This window comes from Schistocerca piceifrons, chromosome X, assembly GCF_021461385.2.
Source record: "Schistocerca piceifrons isolate TAMUIC-IGC-003096 chromosome X, iqSchPice1.1, whole genome shotgun sequence".
Taxonomy (NCBI): Eukaryota; Metazoa; Arthropoda; class Insecta; order Orthoptera; family Acrididae; genus Schistocerca; species Schistocerca piceifrons.
This window is the reverse complement of record NC_060149.1, coordinates 752843907-752864348: the sequence shown is the minus strand read 5'-3', so window position 1 is coordinate 752864348 and position 20442 is coordinate 752843907. Positions and strand designations below refer to the sequence as shown.

The window sequence follows — 20442 nt, the reverse complement described above, 5'->3', positions numbered from 1 at the left end:
CTCGTTGTTGACGGGACGTTAAACACTAATCTTCTCCTCCTCCTCCTCGATTTACTCTCTCAGCGCAACCAGAGGTCACGTAAGAAGTCCACCCGTACGCGGAGTTTGCAATCGTTCGAGTGCCGTGTCTGCCTAGGCGGTCGGTGTTTACGTTCCGCATACCGCATCGACGCTTCGGTGTCAGCTCCATCCACTTCGGTGCCGCGTAAATGAAGGCGGCCGCGACCACACGCACTGGCAAACGCGGCCCGAGCACGCTCCCCCACCCCCTCCCGCCGGCCACCCGATCGCGGTCCGTTGCAGCTTCCGCATGCACGGGAGTACGGTAACACCCTGGATGCAACACGCCACGAGTGGGGATGGCCTTGTCGAGAGGGTGATTGGGTAGATCGAGAAGAAGAGTAAGGTGGCGGTAGGGGCAACAGGGGCACAGGCGGAAGAGCGGGAGGAGGGAAACCGGCGGGTGGCGAGTGCGCATGCGCGAGCCGCCGCGGCCAGCCCGGGTCCTGCGCTGCGCAGCCGCCAGTCCGTGCCAGCCCGCAGCCCGCAGCGGTCGCTCTGCTCCCTGCTCCTCAACTGCTCGCAGTAAGTCCCCTAACGATTGCACTTTACGCACCAGCTGCAATCTGCACTGCCACCGGCGCCGACGTACACGTCTGTCGCTCCCCTCGCTGCCGCTGCCGCCGCCGCCGCTGCCGCCGCTGCTGCTTCTGCCGGTACCGTCGGCGGTTGCCCCCGCGCCCGAGGAAAACTCTTCTCCGGCCTTCGCGTCCATCCCCTCCGCTCCTGGCTCTGCAGCATAAAATGTACGCAATCGTGCGCGCGCATTCTGCGAGCGAGAATACGCTCATTTCAATGTGCGTGCTTCTGTATGCGCCCTGCATCTTGCGTGCGCGATTTTGCTTATGTCTGTATGTGTGTGGTGTGTGTGAGAGAGAGAGAGCGACACGGCGCTAAAGAGACAACTGATGAATATGGGCGAGACATTACAGAAACAAAGACTGCGATTTTCCTCTACCATTTGACACAACTTTACTGAAGTATCTGCTGCTCAGTGTGCTTGCTGAAAGCCAGCTAGCGTATTTGCAAGTTTGTTTTGCTGCGACAAAATGACATAGTAGCAAGGGGCTTATGTTATTCAACAGAGAGCGTGGTTTGCAGCCACCTCTCAGGACTATGCGTCGGTCACTGAGTCTTAACTACCTCTGCGCAACCACTGTTATCTCCAGTATCGTTTCGCTCAGTCGTGATTTATGCAACGCACTTCTGCAACATGTACCGGAGCTCTTTGACGTCATTGGCGTACTGAAGTCACCGGCCGACAATGGTGGAAATAACTGGTAGTTCAATTATAATTAAAACTGAACAGACCACGAGCGTACGACGTCGAAGATCGCCGTCTTTCTACCACACGCCACACGATGATGCTACAGCATATATGATTAAATTTAAGATTACGTCGGTACTTTCGTATGTATGCGGATGCGTAAGTATTTTAATGTGAATTCGGTTGTATGTCTCTCTGTTTGTGTGCGTGTGTTTGCGTATGAGTATGTAGCAAAACCAACTGTTGTTACTTCGAGAACACTAATTGAGTGTAATTAAAACAAAGAGACAGCGACAGAACTATTATCAGCAATTTGACCTGACCGAAATAGGCCTATTGTAACGAATGAAACCATTTGACTTAGCAGCGCTTCTGTAATCGTAATTACATGAAGCCTTTGATTGCATACATCGTCATGACATAACAGAATATACAATATGGGATTTCCCTCTATAAGCCTGCGTGTAAGTCAGTATCGCCAAACTCTATCATCGAAATACCACGCTATCGTATTAATATCTGTTGCAATGATATTATTTGACGGGAGATTCATCTGCAATAATACAAGCGGAAGTCGAACATATCAATTGACAAAATTTTGCCTAAAATTACATTGATAACATGGCTACATGCCAGAGAATTTGTCAGTTACATGTCTTAATTTTGTTTTTGATAACATACTTACCGTAAAGATTTTCACCTGCATCTGTCTACATGATCTGCTGCAACTTTTTGACCTCTACGTTACTACAGCTGCACATCGATGGTATTTGGAACATCTGTTTCCTCAGCTGTAAAAAAAACTTGGTCCCATAATTTAAGACACCTGACGATCCCTGACGTTAGAGTGCCCATTTATTTACCACATGCTTTGTTACACAATACCGAACTGAATGTATGATAATGATAACAAGACTGAACAGTGGTAAAACAGATAACATCTGAGAAAAGAAATAGCTAGTCCACCAGTTTTTATGGAGTAATGTTCCTTAAAAATGTTTCAAAATTCAGTCGTCTCGTCTCCTCAGTTGATTTTGATCGACTTACATACAAAAATGCCAGTAAAGCCTATAGATGGACTCTAATCAAACAATTTATGTGATACATACGTCAGTTAAAACTTTCTTTTATCTCAACCTTGTTGATATTAAATATTAATATGTAATTGGATATAAAAAGGTGGTTTCCTTCCAGAGCAGTTTAATTTCTTAAGTTCACAATTAGCTTCACCAGGATAGATTCTGTTATGAAATGCAGTCATGCTAATAATTAAACTATTTTCGTAAGTCCGAATTAAGATCGGCCTTCAATGAAATAGCTGTTACAATAATCCTACAGTTTGCTGTAACTTGGTGTCACGTTACATCAGAGTGAATATCAGGCATATTGTAACAAAACAGTTATTTCGTCGAAGATTATCTTGCTTCGACATCGCGGAATAGTTTCACTATTCGCACTACTGCACTTGGTGATGGAAGCTAGCCTTGCGAAACTAGTTGTGAATTGGATAAATTAGGCTACAGGCGAAGAGACTGATCATCTTTTCAATTCTTACTCTCTGGCTTTCACGGACCGTCACCATCCCATCTTTAAAGGTGCACAAGTCTATAAGCACAATCTGACACGAAATGTATGGAAACTTTTGTTGTTATCAACTCATCATTTTGCAACTTTGTAGGTTTAATCAATAAAACTGAACTTGCTGAACCACCATGTCTAATTCCGATTTGTGGACACTGAAAATTCACACAAAAAGTCACAGCATAAATGATGTGTGGACACATCAGGAATTCTGTTTTTAGAGGGACTCGACGATTACAATAAGAATCCTCCTGACTGAGTCGACATAATTACCTTGAAATGTAAAAGAAACTCTTATTTTCTTTAACATTGCAGTATACGTTTATGCAGTATACGTTAAATGACACACAGAGACTCTTCAATATCTACAATAAAACGAATTATCAGTGACAAACACTTTATCCAAAGTGTTTATCGAAAGGTTATAGTAGCAGCGACGTATAGATCTATCGCCTTACATTGTATACGAGAAGAATATGTATATCTAAACATGAAAATAGCTGCTCAAAAGCAGGCCTGACGTCAATAAAGAATTTAAAAAAAATTGATTGTAGTTTATTTATTTTTACCCCATACAACGACGCATCACCGCAACGTAAGAATGCCATCTTGAAGGAAAACCACCACGAACGGGGAACGACACATGTAATAAATTAGTGGATTCAGTGGCTACTGGCTGCAGTTTAATTCCGTTACTGATATATACGTTGTTCCTCTCCATCCAGATTTCTCCTTCACCCTTTCATTTTAGAACTCAACTGACAGAATCAGACGATAAATCATTATGAGGTTATTTGTTTCAGTTACTTGGGCGATTGTTTGCTCCTTATTTCTGTTACAAGAACAGAAATGATTAGTTCTGTTCATGTCTCGTTTTACTCGTTCATTATAGTTAACTGTGAAATGAAGAAAACTGATTTCCTAGGTTTCCAGCAACAGAATTTTTATAGAAGCGGAGGAAGAAACGATGTCGTTTATTAGTAAATATTCATCAGAGATGAATATTAAATCCACATTTCCGTTAGAGCGAGACTCTGCGTGTAAAAATGACGCTGGCGCCGCCATTCAGATGTTTTAGACTCCTTACAAGGGGCGTCACTTCGCGGCTGGCGGAAAGGAGAGGGCGCTTTGTCCCGAGAGCGACAGCGACAATGCCGCCACTCCAGCGAAAGCGATCTCGCAGTGTTATTGTCGTTTCGCACCGCACTCAGGTGGGGCGTTGCACTCGCTCCACTCGCACTGTTCGCCGCTTCCGTGGCAGACCGCCGTCACCGTCCCACATCAGACACGTTATTGGGCTCGTACGTCACAACTTGCCGTTTGTCTCATTCTCACCATTGCGAAATACATACCGGTCTCGAACCCAATAGCCTCCTCTTGTCCTATATTCCTTAGCGTCCCCGTTTGGTTCGAAATTCAGCTGGTGGTATAAGTACAAGAGGCGATCAAAAAGTTTCCCTTTAGGGCGTTACTGCTGCGTGTCGGCAACGTAATGCGACTTCGATGCGAATATGTAAGCGAGGGATTAGTGCGGCATTTTTGTTTTTCCGACGTATATACGATAAATGTGGACACGTGAACTATGGGGACGTTATTACCAAATGCGTCCCAAGAGGACCAACGTGCTGTTATTCTTTCCTTGACTGCCGAAAGACAAACACCGATAGACATCCATTGGAGAATGAAGAATGTGGTTCAAATGGCTCTGAGCACTATGGGACTTAACATCTGAGGTCATCAGTCCCCTAGAACTTAAAACTACTTAAACCTAGCTAACCTAAGGACATCACACACAGCCATGCCCGAGGCAGGATTCAAACCTGCGACCTTAGCGGTCGCGCGGTTCCAGGCTGAAGCGCCTAGAACCGCTCGGCCACACCGGCCGGCATGAAGAATGTGCATGGGACACTATCTCTGTAGAAAACGACCGTTGTGGAATGGTGCGCCAAGTTCCGTGCTGGTCGCGGTCGATCTGCGATGGCCGGCTGGTGTGGCCGTGCGGTTCTAGGCGCTTCAGTCTGGAACCTCGTGACCGCTACGTCGCAGGTTCGAATCCTACCTCGGGCATGGATGTGTGTGATGTCCTTAGGTTAGTTTGGTTTAAGTAGTTCTAAGTTCTAGGGGACTGATGACCATAGATGTTAAGTCCCATAGTGCTCACAGCCATTTTTCGATCTTCGATGCCAGCCTCATCCACCACGTCAACTCAGATGGGAGACGCTCCTTATGGTCCTGATCTCTACCCATACGATTACCACACCACATGCCCCTTAAGAAATGCCTGGGTGTGTCGACGATTTCTATCGGACGGGGAAGTCCAGCAGGCAGTTACGGATTTTTTCACTCAGAAAGACACAGTGTTTTACTAAATGGGTTCGATCAACTTGCTGTGTGGAAGGGATGATGGCCTCAATTATCAAATTGGCTCAAATGGCTCTGAGCACTATGGGACTTAACTTCTGAGGTCATCAGTCCCCTAGAACTTAGAACTACTTAAACTTAACTAACCTAAGGACATCACACACATCCATGCCCGAGGCAGGATTCGAACCTGCGACCGTAGCAGTCGCGCGGTTCCGGACTGCGCGCCTAGAAACGCTAGACCACCGCGGCCGGCGGCCTCAATTATCACGGCGATTTTGTCTGATTGGCATACTGATTGTAGACTGTGAGGCCTTCGAACTAAAACTTTTTGATCACCCCTTATACCAAGTCTGTCTTTCCAAAAATGGCTCCAAGCACTATGGGGCTTAATATCTGAGGTCATCGGTCCCCTACACTTAGAACTACGTAAACCTAACTAACCTAAGGACATCACACACATCCATGCACAAGGCAGGATTCGAACCTGCGACCGTAGCAGCAACGCGGCTCCGGACTGAAATGCCTAGAACCACTCGGCCACAGCGGCCGGCCTTGTCTTTCCATCCCTGTTTCTCCTCCACTCTGTGGTATTCTACCCAACGCCTTATCTCGAAATGTGCGATATACCCACCGGCGAATTGTTGCACTGTAGTACTAATAAGAAATCATCTGCTGCATAGCTTCACAGTCTGAAAGTAAACTTTTTTGCGTCCACGGTCATGAAAAAGATGTTACTGCTTTATAAATCACATCCAGGCGTAGTATAATGAAATGCTGGTGTTGATACTATGAGATTCAGCGTGAATTACAGAAAAGTACTTCAGAAAAATGTGTCTAGATACGTAACAGAACAATGGTACCACGTGAATTTGACCATGGCTGTCCACCGTGAATTTTCCTGTTCTCAACGTGTTCTCTGCAGCTCAGCACCAGGATTTATGCATTATTACCAACGTCTTATGGGAGAGAGACACGAAAACTAGCTGGTTATCTTCAGACGTCCTGAATTTCTCTGTGAAGCCGTTTACTTAGACGAAATTTGTTTTCTGCAGCACTGGTTCATTCTGAGCAATAAAACATCCCCAGTACCAACCTGATTTGCGGAATAAGTATGTTTACACGAATTTTTAATGTTTTCTTACAGTTTGATGTCTGTTCAAAGGGATAAACTGGGTACGATGCCATCTAAACGACCTTTCATTTGGGCGGTTTATCGTCAACGAAAATTCATCCGTAGACAGTGAACGTTTGTAACGAGTGTTTCTTCATCGTCAATAGTTACAAAATCGATATCTCAGCTCAAAAATGGTTCAAATGGCTCTGAGCACTATGGGACTTAACTTCTGAGGTCATCAGTCCCCTAGAATTTAGAACTAGTTAAACCTAACTAACCTAAGGACAGCACACACATCCATGCCCGAGGCAGGATTCGATCCTGCGACCGTAGCGGTCGCGCGGTTCCAGACTGTAGCGCCTAGAACCGCTCGGCCACTCCGCCCGGCATCTCAGCTCAAAGGTATCTTATATCTGTACAAGGTTTCCATCTGAACATCGTCCAAAAACTGTAACCACGTATGGAAACATCGAGGAAGTATATAATATCGCACTGGACAATCGATGGTTCAGATATGTAAAGCATCCATAGGGGTGTGAGAAGTAATGTGATAATACTGTAAATTTTCATAAAAGCTCTGGCCTAAAGCAAATGAAAAATCGAAATTTGGATCATATTGCTGATGGTTTATTTTGAAACTGCGACCCTTTATGACCTTTTTTTAAAGATCTTGTTTTTCTTCCATTAGATAGCTTTATAGCTACTGCAGTCTCATCCTCAGATGGTAGACCGTGTGTCTCTCCTAAGAGTCGTTAGGCGTGTTTTCCCTAGTGCATAGGCAGAGATTAACACTTTCGATTTTGCAGTGTGTAGAAGGAGTCAACGCACACAATTACTAATCGTCACGTCTTTCATACGACGCTGAGTGTCGACAGAAAGCATCGGTTTGTTTTCCATTACAAACAAAAACTATATTTAAATCTGAATTTTACGTGTCATGTGATACAGCGCTGCGAAATTGGTCTAATCCGATAGTCGTTTTATCGATATGTAATAACAGGGACAGTAAAACACGAAGAATAAACAGTAATCCTGCAACGATTGTGTAGCGCTGCATGCTTGGCTGCAGCAGTCGGTGTGGGCCGAGGCAGTACTGTAGCTTCTGGAATACTGGTTATTTATCGAGTTTTACTGCCCCCGTAAATAAAAGTATCTCGCTGGACTGACCTGGGACCGCTCTATCGAAGCGACACGTAAAATTTCGCTTTAAAAATCATTTTCTTTGTAACGAGAAACGAACCGACGCTGTCATTCGACACTGGGCATCGCATGAAAGCTGCGCGCACAATTTTTTTGGGGCTGACTCCAGCTACACAATGCAAAAACTAAGTTTCAAATATTTGCCGAAGCGCCAGAGAAAAAATGCTTGACTTCTCTTAGTAGAGAAACTCTGTATATTCACAGGCAGTTCACATTTTGTAACAAGCGAAACTAGGTGTTAGTATCGCACCGCTGGAGAAAATAGCAGAAATCATATAGATACTACTGCTTCATGCGCATAAAAATAAGGATTACGATGTTATTTCGTTACCTACACACTATGTAATTCGTGAAGTTGTATGTATGGCATTGTACAATGATCCACGACACACCAAAGTGGAAAACGTAGCATTTATAAACTCTTGACAAAACCACAGTACAAAGGTTCAACGTCAATAATGTATACGATAAAAATATTCCGATCTTTGTAGAGAGAAACGAAATCCTTTTGTGCACACCTTCGTTATTTGATGCCAGAAACGAAACATCAAACAAAGGAGTGAGTGGAAATACGAGACCTCCACTAATATATTTTATTCGGTGGAAATTTTATGGCCAAAGTTTCCTGGGATACAAAAGGTAACCTTTTCAATCGTTACGTTGCAAGTATTAAAAAAATACCTGGATAACACTTCGAAAGTCTTCTGAACTAGAAGGATGAAAAACACGTGAGGATAGAACTGGATGGCAACCAAACGAAAAATTTTTCTCAGAACAATCATTTAACTGAGTTACCTCAGCAATGGAAAAACTGTTGAATTCCTGCATGATCCAAATTTAAATGAATTTTCGACTTCCGTACGCGCTGAGTCCAATGAGGAGATTATCGCAGCTGCAGGTACATTTTCGCGCACTTTTCAGAAGCGCACATTAGGGATGGAATCTACGAAAAGAAGTTTGACTAAGTGCGTTGAGTTGAAAGAGGTCTACGAAAAAATGATAAGGAACGTTTCACCTTGCCGTTACGTGGTACGGCTACGTAAATTTTAGTTGGAACTGTACTCGTTAACAGGAATCGAAAGATTTTCCCCTGGATTTTAGAAAACAATCATGTTCATGTTCAAGCACTATACATTGTTGTCTCTTATCTGTGTTAAACATGATAGAGGTCTACGAAAAAATGATAAGGAACGTTTCACCTTGCCGTTACGTGGTACGGCTACGTAAATTTTAGTTGGGACTGTACTCGTTAACAGGAATCGAAAGATTTTCCCCTGGATTTTAGAAAACAACCATGTTCATGTTCAAGCACTATACATTGTTGTCTCTTATCTGTGTTAAACATGATACCGCAATGTGCATTTGCGTACAGTTTATCACGCACGTGGAAGAGGCATATGGATCGTGCTAAAGACGTAACTAAGATTTTTGATAATATTAGCTATCAGTTTTATCTAATTTTATACAAGATTATTATTCAGTGCGACCCCTGCAGTACAAATAGCCTCAATTCTGGAATCAAACAGGACATCTGTCTTATAGGATTGTCGGCATCACGTATACCTTCGAAGAAACAAACATCCGGTTCAGTTTCTGAAAATTATAATATGAACTGCGTTTCCATCGCGTATACTTCTACTTACAAACATGTTTTGAAGAACAAATTACACACAAAATATAATGTATACGTAGGGTATGTTGACACATGTTAATTTGCTACAAGGAATTTTACAATGGGTAGAAAGAGGGTATTTTTTTAAATCTGAGAACGCGTAACATGCAAACACGTTGGCGATATTTCGTGTTTTCTAACAGTTTGTTTGCTACCATTTCATTACAAGATTTCGTTCAGTAGGATTATCTTAATATCTACGAAAACTAAAATGCATAAGGGATCTACACTTCAAAAAAATGGTTCAAATGGCTCTGAGCACTATGGGACTTAATTTCTGAGGTCATCAGTTCCTTAGAACTTAGAACTACTTAAACCTAACTAATGTAAGGACATTACACACATCCATGCCCGAGACAGGATTCCAACCCGCGACCGTAGCGGTAGCGCGGTTCCAGACTGTAGCGCCTAGAACCGCTCGGCCACCCCGGCCGGCACCTACACTTCGCTACAGATTTAAAAGATTACTTTCTTCGAAACACCGAAATTCCCACCCATTGGGACGCATAAGTTTGAAATTTGGCTCAAACGCGCACGCAGCCTTCCTCTCTAATGGTGAAAAAGCGTAGCGCCCAACGACGTCGCCCTCGGGCTCGGCGAGCTTCAACTTCAAGATGTCGACACTTGCGAAAAAAGGCCACAGCTCAGAAGTTCGTATGACATGTAAGGCACGTTCATGATATCACACTGGCACAAAACTTCGTCACAATTCTGCCCAGCTTCACCGTGCACGTGTCACAGTACGATGGGTAGGCCGTCACAGCCCCTATTACCTACATTTAACCCCTTCTTTTAACACCTCTGTGATGGTGGTTAGAACCGCGGCGCCCACCGTTGAAATCACGCGATTTACGCGTGAGTGGCCGAGGAAAGGATTCGGACGCACCGCCACTCTAAATCAGCGCCGGCCGCTGTGGCCGAGAGGTTCTAGGCGCTTCAGACCGGAACCGCGCTGCTGCTACGGTCGCAGGTTCGAATCCTGCCTCGGGCATGGATGTGTGTGATGTCCTTAGGTTAGTTAGGTTTAGGTAGTTCTAAGTTCTAGAGGACTGATGACCTCAAATGTTGAGTCCCATAGTGCTCAGTGCCATTTGAACGGGGATTGTGACATTGATATATGGGTTGATAAAACGGGAAAGAGTCCCTTTAGGAATCCCCCAGTTGGGCAAACCCTTCGTTGGCACCTGCCCACCTTTATCGAGAATTTTAAAAATGCAAGTGGACAGAAACAACCTGTAAAGTAGTCCGAGGCGGTTGCAAGCAGGCAACTGGATCTGCAGGGGCGTCAAGGAGATGTCTACCTGCAGGCGCCTCAGATTACTTTACGGGTTTCCAGAATGAGTTTCACTTTACGGGTTGTTTCTATACAAGATCATTTTTCAAATTCTCAAGGACTTTGCTGTTGCATCCCACCATAATTCACGTCATAGGAGAATGCGAAGCAGGAGGGATGAAAATGCATAATTACCCTTTCCTGTCACGGATCACGTTCAAATTTTGTCGAATGGTTTTGAACGGTCCCTAGTGCTTCCACCCTGTACACGTGAGCAAAAATTTCGGTCGTGCTGCCCTCCAAAAGGAACAGATCGCGCTTAATGGGGATGCAGCACCACAATGTCCTTCATAGAATGGTTGAAATTTCTGAATGTGACAGCGGTGTCAAAGATTGTGAACAACGTTTTTCTGTTGCTCGTCGCACTGCGAATTGTCGTTTTCGACCGCAAAATGTATGGGAATCAGCGTCCCAGTGAAAGGGATGGTTTCATTGACACCATTTATGACCTCTCCTGACTCCTTTTTGTGATGCTTCTGAGCGGCGGTGTGTGTGGACGGTTGTCTTCGGTCATTCATAAGAAAGCCGAATGATTTCAACGGTGGGCTTCGCGGATCTAACCTCCATCGTAGAGGTGTCAAAAGAATGGGTTCAGTGTGGGTAACAGGGGCTTTGACGACAGTCCCATCATGTTGTGATGCACCCACGGTGGCTGCATTGTGGTGAAGTTTGTTGCTAATGTGACATCATTAACCAACCTTACACGTCACATTAACTCCGGAGCAGGGCCTTTTCTCCCATGTATCGACACCCTACTGTTTGAAGCGTTGTCGAGCCCGAGGCTGACGTCGCGAGGGGAGGGGGCGGGGTTGGTTTGGGGAGGAGACCAGACTGCGAGGTCATCGGTCTCATCGGATTAGGGAAGGATGGGGAAGGAAGTCGGCCGAGCCGTTTCAAAGGAACCATCCCGGCATTTGCCTGGAGTGATTTAGGGAGATCACGCAAAACCTAAATCGGGATGGCCGGACGCGGAATTGAACCATCGTCCTCCCGAATGCGAGTCCAGTGTGCTAGCCACTGCGCCACCTCGCTCGGTAGGTTTGGGAAGGATGGGGAAGGAAGTAGACCGTGTCATTTCAAAGGAATAATGCCGGCATTTGCCTGAAGCGGTTTAGGGAAATAACGGAAAACCTAAATCAAAATGTTCGGACGGGGGATTGAACCGTCGTCCTCCCGAATGCGAGTCCAGTGTACTAACAACTGCGCCACCACGCTCGGTGACGTCGCAGGGCGCCACGCTTTTTTACCATTAGGGAGGAAAGTTGTATGCACCTTAGAGCCAAATTTCAAACTTACGCGTCGCAGTGGGTGGGAGTTACGATGTTTCGAAGAAGTGCTCGTTTCATTCTGATGCGCAGTGTATAATAGACAACTGTCTGGACAGTTATTACTTAGCTTCACACCAGCTGCCTATTTCTTTTAAATATTTTCATTCTGTTGCAAATGTTTTTTGCCGTTATATTAGGTAAGTATTTCGCCTAACTCTGTTACACATTCCGTATATTGTAGCTCGTCACACATGCTCGCGGAGAACGATACCTGTCATCTTTGTCATCTTACAATTAACATTCAACCGTTCTTTTAGAAGCATCTTAAAAATTCAGTCTGTAGATTAATAGACTTTCTCGCAACATATAAAACACAGTAATCCAAGCTCACGTTACTTGTAGAAATAATTCATACTATTTGTCTTCTTTTGCAGAAAGCAATATCTAACTATAGCCACTAACGTCAGTTGTTAGATAAAATGGTGTGGCGTCCCGTCGACGACGGAGTCATTAGAGACGGAGCACAACCTCGGATAGGAAAAGGATGGGAAAGGAAACCTACTCCTGGGTACGAGTGTACGTGAATTTCAGAGCCAACGCGACTTATTTGTTGCTTAATAATTTAAAAAAGCTCATGTTAATTGGTAAAGTTTTCTAGTAATGTAATACACTCTAGTTGGAAGAGAAAAATAATTTGGGATATCTGTTTCTGTAATAAGGATTAGTAGCGATTTTGTTATTCATACAGAAAAAATGGTTCAAATGGCTCTAAGCACTATGGGACTTAGCTTCTAAGGTCATCAGTCCCCTAGAACTTAGAACTGCTTAAACCTAACTAACCTAAGGACACCACATACATCCATGCCCGAGGCAGGATTCGAACCTACGACCGTAGCGGTCGCGCGGTTCCAGACTGTCGCGCCTAGAACCGCTCGGCCACCCCGGCCGGCTTTTCACGCAGAAAGCATACAATTTCCAAATATATGAATCTGTCTAATGCGACAGTTTTCTTTCGATCGACATCAAGATAACCTGCAATCAAAAACGGCTGTAAGAGTTTACTATCTGAGAGTTAGTCCGTTTCGGACTGTGTTTTAAATTATTCGAATGGAGGTAGGGTTTTAGCGGCCCGTCGACACTGAAATCAATAGAAACGGAACACGAGCCCACCTGGAGAAGAACGGTGGAACGAAGCGACCGTAGACATTTCTACACTGCTGGTCATTAAAATTGCTACACCAAGAAGAAATGCAGATGATAAACGGGTATTCATTGGACAAATATATTATACTAGAACTGACATGTGATTACATTTTCACGCAATTTGGGTGGATAGATCCTGAGAAATCAGTACCCAGAACAACCACCTCTGGCCGTAATAACGGCCTTGATACGCCTGGGCATTGAGTCAGACAGGGCTTGGATGGCGTGTACAAGTACAGCTGCGCATGCAGCTTCAACACGATACCACAGTTCATCAAGAGTAGTGACTGGTGTATTGTGACGAGCCAGATGCTCGGCCACCATTGACCAGACGTTTTCAATTGCTGAGAGATCTGGAGAATGTGCTTGCCAGGGCAGCAGTCGAACATTTTCTGTATCCAGAAAGGCCCGTACAGGACGTGCAACATGCGGTCGTGCTTTATCCTGCTGAAATGTAGGGTTTCGCAGGGATCGAATGAAGGGTACAGCCACGGATCGTAACACATCAGAAATGTAACGTCCACTGTTCAAAGCGCCGTCAATGCGAACAAGAGGTGACCGAGACGAGTGACCAATGGCACCCAATACCATCACGCCGGGTGATACGCCAGTAAGGCGATGACGAATACACGCTTCCAATGTGCGTTCACTGCAATGTCGCCAAACACGGGTACGACCATCATGATGCTGTAAACAGAACATGGATTCATCCGAAAAATGACGTTTTTCCATTCTTGCACCGAGGTTCGTCGTTGAGTACACCATCGCAGGCGCTCCTGTCTGTGAAGCAGCGTGAGGCGTAACCGCAGCCATGGTCTCCGATCTGATAGTCCATGCTGCTGCAAACGTCGTCGAACTGTTCGTGCAGATGGTGGTTGTCTTGCAAACGTCCCCATCTGTTGACTCAGATCGAGACGTGGCTGCACGATCCTTTACAGCCATGCGGATAAGATGCCTGTCATCTCGACTGCTAGTGGGATCCAGCACGGCGTTCCGTATTACCGTCTTGAACCCACCGATTCCATATTCTGCTAACAGTCATTGGATCTCGACCAACGCGAGCAGCAGTGTCGCGATACGGTAAACCGCAATCGCGATAGGCTACAAACGGACCTTTATCAAAGTCGGAAACGTGATGGTACGCATTTCTCCTCCTTACACGAGCCATCACAACAACGTGTCACCAGGCAACGCCGGTCAACTGCTGCTTGTGTATGAGGAATCGGTTGGAAACTTTCCTCATGTCAGCACGTTGTAGGTGGCGCTACCGCCGCCAACCTTGTGTGAATGCTCTGAAAAGCTAATCATTTGCATATCACAACATCTTCTTCCTGCGGGTTAAATTTCACGACTGTAGCACGTCATCTTCTTGGTGTAGCAACTTTAATGGCCAGTAGTGTATAAACCGAACCGCACTCCACAAATAACCTAAGTTAGTACGATATTGCTGCGCCCAGATCGTTCAGAAGTACAATGCAGTATGCACTGTATTGTCGTATTTATCTGCCGATAGCGGGCAAGCAACTTTCAATTAAAATGTCTTCTCTGTACGGGAATATACATAATGGATGTACGAGAACAGGTTGTAGACACATGGTTGACGACAGATAGAAGTTTGGGTTTGGCCGTGAAGCGTACTCGGATGAAGCGGGAAATCCGGGTCTGGCATAAATTTTCATTGTCGTTATTCCATTATACAGCTCATGGCTCTCCATACTTGCCACTGCGAATACATTTCATGTACACACTAAATTAGGGTGACTGAACAGGAGTTTGAGCCATTGAGGTAATCTACCTTGGATCGAGAAGGTAAACCAAACACTACGTGTTGGGTCTTGCCCACTCATCTCGTATGGGATGCCTAAGGGATGCTGCATTCTCGGAATGCTATATAAGAATTCAAGAAAATTAAATTAGTAGTTTTATTTCTATAAAGGAGATTGACAATACTTAACTGTAATGTACAAAGGCGTCGCAAGCGATGGGCGACATGGAACACAAATCCGAGTCCTTGCTATGCACAATGTTCAAACAAACAGTGGTTATGGATCACTACAATCTGATTTCGTATCACTGTCTGCTATGTCGTGCTGATTACAGATGTCTGTATACTGAGCCGATCTCAGCGGCCGAGGCTGGCAGAGCGACCCTTACATTCACTTCGGCTTGAGGGCTTGCGGTCTTATTCCGCGCACCATTGGCCGACGTCGTATCACCGCCTTTTCTGGTCTTGCGTTCTTCGTCTTCGTTCTGGCGCTTGTGGTTACGCCAGAACACTTCGCTAACCTACAGTTGTGAATGAGCACTGAACGGTACCCTTACGAAGTTTCATTCGCCTCATATCGAGGTCTACAGTGGTGCGAGTATTTTGAAGGAACCGTCTATGAAGTAGAGCAGTTTAAAACGGCAGTCATTTGCTAGGTACTATATTCTTTGAACAATACTGTAAAGCTCTCCGAGGTGACCGAGCGGTTCTAGGCGGTACTGTCTGGAACCGTGCGACCGCTACGGTCGCAGGTTCGGATCCTGCCTCGGGCATGGATGTGTGTGACGTCCTTAGGTTAGTTAGGTTTAGGTAGTTCTAAGTTCTAGAGGACTGATGACCACAGAAGTTAAGTCCCATAGTGCTCAGAGCCATTTGAACCAATACTGTAAATTTCCACAAATATGTCAACATAGTTCTTACAACTCCACATGTCAACGTGTTCAGGGACATTTGTAAAACGAAAGATCTACAGAAGATTAATATTTGGTGTCATCAGAGCACGGTTTGGTTTCTTCGTTTTGCATTGAACGTAGATTATCTGCTTAGATATTTCACGATGAGGTCTATATGGCGTTTAGAATAGAGATTTTACTTAAAAGGCTGTTCTCCACCTCCACCTTATGGATAAATTTCATGGATTTTTTTTTACAATATTTTCGTCTTGGTGATATAGTTACATACACATGTGACCAACAAATCAAGTGATAAATGACGCTGCCCGGGGTGGCAGAGCGGTTCTAGGCGCTGCAGTCTGGAACCGCGCGACCGCTACGGTCGCAGGTTCGAATTCTTCCTCGGGCATGGATGTGTGTGATGTCCTTAGGTTGGTTAGGTTTAAGTATTTCCAAGTTCTAGGGGACTGATGACCTCAGAAGTTAAGTCCCATAGTGCTCAGCGCCATTTGAACCATTTTTTTGATAAATGACATCACACCACTGTTTACAGGAATGTAACATCATACTCTCCCCTTTTGGGTAGGGATTAAAGTTCAGGGGGAAGAAATAAAAACTTTTAAGTTTGCCGACGACATTGTAATTTTGTCAGCGACAGCAAAGAACTTGAAAGAGCAGTCGAACGGATGGACAGTGGGTTGAAAGCAGGATGTAAGATGAACATCAACAAAAGGAAAACAAGGATAACGCAATGTAGTCGAATTAAACCAGATAATGCTGAGGGAATTACGTTAGGAAATAAAACGCTAAGAGTATAGATGAATTTTTTCTATTTGAGCAAAATCAACTGAAACAGAGAGGGTATAAAATGCAGACTACCAGTAGCAATAAAACGGTGTCTGAACATGATAAATCTGTTAGCATCGAATATAAATTTAAATGTTAGTAAATCTTTTCTGGCTTTTTACGCAACTGAAATTTTGACAACGAAAACGTGGGACAAGAAGGTAACTGAAGCTTCTTGAAGTGTGCTGCTACAGAAGAATTTGAAGATTAGGTGACTAGATCTAATATTTAAGGAAGAGGTATCGTATCGCATTGGACAGAGAAGAAAGTTACGGTAGAATTCGAATAAAAGGAAGGGTCGGTTAATTCGACGTCATGGGGCGTCAAGGAATAGACACTTTGATAAACAGGGGGGAAGGAGGGGGTTATGGGGGTAAAAATTGTTGGGGCAGACGAAGGTTTGACTACAGTATCAGGTTCGAGAGGTTGTAGAATGCAGTAGCAATACAAAGATGAAGGCGATAGAAAGGCTAGACTAACATGGTAAGCTTCATTTTCGGACTAAAGACCGCCGGCCCTGGTGGCCGTGCGGTTCTAGGCGCTGCAGTCCGGAACCGTGTGACCGCTACGGTCGCAGGTTCGAATCCTCCCTCGGGCATGGATGTGTGTGATGTGCTTAGGTTAGTTAGTTTTAATTAGTTCTAAGTTCTAGGGGACTGATAACCTAAGATGTTAAGTCCCACAGTGCTCAGAGCCGGACTGGCTCTGAGCACTATGCGACTTAACGTCTGAGGTCATCAGTCGCCTAGAACTTAGAACTAATTAAACCTAACTAACCTAAGGACATCACACACATCCATGCCCGAGGCAGGATTCGAACCTGCGACCGTAGCTGTCCCGCGGTTCCGGACTGATCGCCTAGAACCGCTAGACCACCGCGGCCGGCTGAGCCGGACTAAAGACCACAGTAACAACAATAATACTCTCATTTTATGTTTTAGGGCATGCTTATAAGTTAAAGACGACGGTGTTTACAGTGTCTATTAATATAATACAGGGTGTCCCTTTCTCTGATGACCGCACGGACGGAGCTGTGATTGCCGGCCATCGGAGTCGCGCAGGCCGGTCAAATGGCTGCCGCCGTCCCCCTCTTAATGCTGCACTACTCGCCTTTCCGGCCAGCGTCATTCGAGCAGTGAAAGAAACAACACGAACACGAGTGTAAAGGTGAAGTCTGTGGGCGCAACGACGACAACACCGAATTATTCTATACAACAGCAAGCGTTTATTTACGATTCCTGTGTGCGTACAGAGTTCGCTCGTATTTCCGGACACTGTTTAAACAGAATTTTCCAGGTGTTAAAATTACGTGCTGTGATGCAATTCACAAATAAGTGAATAAATCTCGTGAAGGGGGGAAGTGTTCATGATATGAATCGTAAACGGCTACGTACAGTAATCGCGGAAGCTCATCGCGATGATGTTTAATACCGTCTGGAAAATTCCCTAAAAATTCTCTTACAGGTCTTCCACAGCAAACGCAAATTTCCTGCGCCTCTGTACAAAGAGCTGCTACGTTAATTGGATTCAAGTGGTTCACAGCACTATGAGACTTAACTTCTGAAGTCATCAGCACCCTAGAACTTAGAACTACTTAAACCTAACTAACCTAAGGACACCACACACATCCATGTCCGAGGCAGGATTCGAACCTGAGACCGTAGCGGTCGCGCAGATCCAGACTGTAGCGCCTAGAACCGCTCGGCCACTCCGGACGGCAGTTAATTGGGCTAAGACTCTATAAAATTACAATAGAGTAAGAACTTAAACCTGGTGATCCGAAGAGCACAGTGTTAGGTTTTGCGAATGTGTTTCGAAACAAGTGCATGACGGTGAAATGGATCCTTGCCCATTCTGTTTTCAGACGAGATTTGGTTCCATTCACACTGGTGTATTAATTCCCAAAACTGTCGACATTGGAGCACCGATAGAGGAAACCCTTCTTCATCAGAAAATAGGAGCGTAGTGCGTAGTTAGTGGTGACGGAATAACAGTTCCAGTTTTTTCAGTGACGCAGTTAACAGTGAAAGATACGTGCAGAATATTTTTCAAGCGGTTTTTCATGAATTGAATGAAATAGAACGAATCTTCGCGTTTTCTCAACAGGATTCGGCAAGGGTTTATACAGCCAATGTTCTTTTGCACATAATTGACGATGTGTTCCATGACAGAGTCGTTAGCATTAATATCTAGCTCGCTCGAAGTCCCCATTAAACCTACTACGATTTCCATTTGAGATGACCACTAAATGATAAACTGTTCACAACAAACCTGCACACGTTACAGGAAATCAAAGATAATATCGGCGAGTCAATTAAGTCAGCTTCTCAAAGACAGTTACATCTTGTGCTGATTAATTTCTTCAGCCAACTGGTGTGGCCGAGCGGTTCTAGGCGCTTCAGTCTGGAACCGCGTGACCGCTACGGTCGCAGGTTCGAATCCTGCCTCGGGCATGGATGTGTGTGATGTTCTTAGGTTAGTTAGGTTTAAGTAGTTCTAAGTTCTGGGGGACTGATGACCTCAGATGTTAAGTCCCATAGTGCTCAGAGCCATTTGAACCATTTGTTAAGTCCCATAGAGCTCAGAGGCATTTGAATAATAATTTCTTCAGATGTCAGAAATTCGAGGAAAACAACGGTAGGCTGTACTAGTATCTTCCTTGCATGACATGAGTGAATACAAAGTGTATTTACTATATTTTAAATTTAGTACTGAGGTAGTAGACGGGCGTCACGGAATCTGTTTCTCCAGGCAATGGAGTGCTCGTTGCCCGGCATTTGCTGCGCCGTGCACGCAGTCAGCAGATGCGCGGAACACCTTGTCAGACACAACCACACTTATGCGTTTATATTACGGTTTGACCGCCTCACGTGGTCATCTTCTGATTGAATGTGGTCTACAAAGATGGTTCAAATGGCTCTGAGCACTGTGGGACTAAACATCTGAGGTCATCAGTCCCCTAGACTTAGAACTACTTAAACCTAACTAACCTAAGGACATCACACACATTCATGCCCGAGGCAGGATTCGAACCTGCGACCGTAGCAGCAGCGCGGTTCCGGACTGAAGTGCCTAGAGCCGCTCGGCCACAACTGCCGGCTGCTCTACAAAGAAGACCATGCAATATCACTCTGTCGCAAGACACATATTAACCAAAATACTCCGGTGTATTTGTCAGCAGAATAGTAATTTCTACAGAGGAAAAATTAACTACGTGTAACTTTTTCATAGATTTTAGAGAGTGACACACTCAAAAACGGGTAATTTTTTTATTGACAAAGTTTTTTTTCGTGGCGGTATAGTAGCTAGCACCATTTCTCGCCATTTCCGCCACCATCCCTCCTCCACTTTGACATAAAGGCAAAGAGAAAGCAGCCAACAGCACGTGGCGTGCCCGGGCGTTACCGATCCAAATACTGGCCGCGCTTGACGGTTCTTAACAGCAGTAATGTAAGGAGAACCTGTGTAATTTTTTTTTACAATTAAGTGTAGCCATTTGGAGTGGAGAGCGGTCACTTATGACTCCTAAATATTTATGTCTATCGACCACCGTCGCGGTTCTAGGCGCTTCAGTCTGGCACCGCGTGACCGCTACGGTCGCAGGTTCGAATCCTGCCTCGGGCATGGATGTGTGTGATGTCCTTAGGTTATTTAGGTTTAAGTAGTTCTAAGTCTAGGGGACTGATGACCTCAGATGTTTAGTCGCACAGTGCTCAGAGCCATTTCAACCATTTTTGACCACCGTCGCTCATGAAAGCATTATCAAAACCTCGTAAGTTCATCAATCGCCATTTACCTTCGTTGATGCGGGCACCAGATGCAAGACAAAAGACATCCAACGTAGCCTTCAGCAATGAAATCTCAGCAGGAGAACGG

At 44.9% G+C, this 20442-nt stretch overlaps 1 protein-coding gene across 1 annotated transcript in view; it reads left to right on the top strand.

Moving 5' to 3' along the window:
* Positions 1–539: 539 nt before the first annotated feature.
* The window catches only part of LOC124722040, a 1041203-nt gene continuing 1021300 nt past the window's right edge, over positions 540–20442 (top strand). The window contains exon 1 of the mRNA XM_047247232.1: positions 540–585. The gene's annotated coding sequence lies outside the window, so the exon portion shown is untranslated. The remainder of the gene's footprint in view (positions 586–20442) is intronic.